The sequence below is a fragment of the Cyprinodon variegatus genome, unplaced genomic scaffold, assembly GCF_000732505.1.
Source record: "Cyprinodon variegatus isolate N-32 unplaced genomic scaffold, C_variegatus-1.0 Scaffold2922, whole genome shotgun sequence".
Classification (NCBI taxonomy): domain Eukaryota; kingdom Metazoa; phylum Chordata; class Actinopteri; order Cyprinodontiformes; family Cyprinodontidae; genus Cyprinodon; species Cyprinodon variegatus.
In genome coordinates, this window is record NW_015153375.1 from 864 (window position 1) to 1,698 (window position 835).

An 835-nucleotide genomic window follows, 5' to 3' on the forward strand; every position below is an offset into this window, starting at 1 on the left:
GAATGATAATACATGCTGTCAATTATTGAAATATAATATTTATTGAATATTTGTATGAAATTACATAAAAAAGAAGAAACATACTTGTTTCATTCTGGAACTGTGAAAGAATAACTTAATGCTTATTGTTTGATTCTATTTTTATTTATTATAACTGTCTTCATGAAATGTCACGAATGAAGGGGTCAATATCGCTTGTCAGTAAGCTTTCCTTAAATAGGTAAAATATATTGGTAATGTTAACAAAAATAATGTATGAAGAAAATAATAAATAGCTTATGTATTTTATTTATATAATCAACTATATTGACAACATTGTGATAACAGGTCCAGTGGCGCAACGGATAACGCGTCTGACTACGGATCAGAAGATTGCAGGTTCAAATCCTGCCTGGATCGTCTTTTGGACCTTTCTTAGATAAAATTTTAACTTTAGCAAAAGAAGCGCCCCCGGGTGGGCTCGAACCACCAACCTTTCGGTTAACAGCCGAACGCGCTAGCCAATTGCGCCACGGAGGCAATATATCTGAGAATCTACATTTACCCAATAAGACTTAAATTTATGAAAATGATAGTGATTCCTCAAATTAAAGTTTAAATCTTAGTACACACTCTAAGCATTTAACTACTCCGGCATGGTCTAGGGGTTAGGATAGCTGGCTCTCACCCAGCAGGCCCGGGTTCGATTCCCGGTGTCGGAAAGCCTTTTGATTCTGTCAAGAGCATACTTATTTTAATTTATATTGTTATTAATTTATATTATTATAAACTTTTTTGCACATATGCTGCCTTCTTACGTATTGTTAGAGTAACCCTTATTTTATTCTTGCATAAT

General features: G+C 33.9%; 3 non-coding genes across 3 annotated transcripts; 2 read left to right on the forward strand and 1 right to left on the reverse strand.

Moving 5' to 3' along the window:
- Positions 1 to 326: 326 nt before the first annotated feature.
- On the forward strand, positions 327 to 399 carry trnar-acg. Its single transcript has one exon. It is a non-coding gene; the product is annotated as a tRNA-Arg (tRNA).
- Positions 400 to 445: 46 nt separating this feature from the next.
- Positions 446 to 519, reverse strand: trnan-guu. The gene has a single exon. It is a non-coding gene; the product is annotated as a tRNA-Asn (tRNA).
- A 110-nt stretch (positions 520 to 629) lies between these two features.
- trnae-cuc lies at positions 630 to 701 on the forward strand. The gene has a single exon. It is a non-coding gene; the product is annotated as a tRNA-Glu (tRNA).
- The last annotated feature ends 134 nt before the right edge of the window (positions 702 to 835 follow it).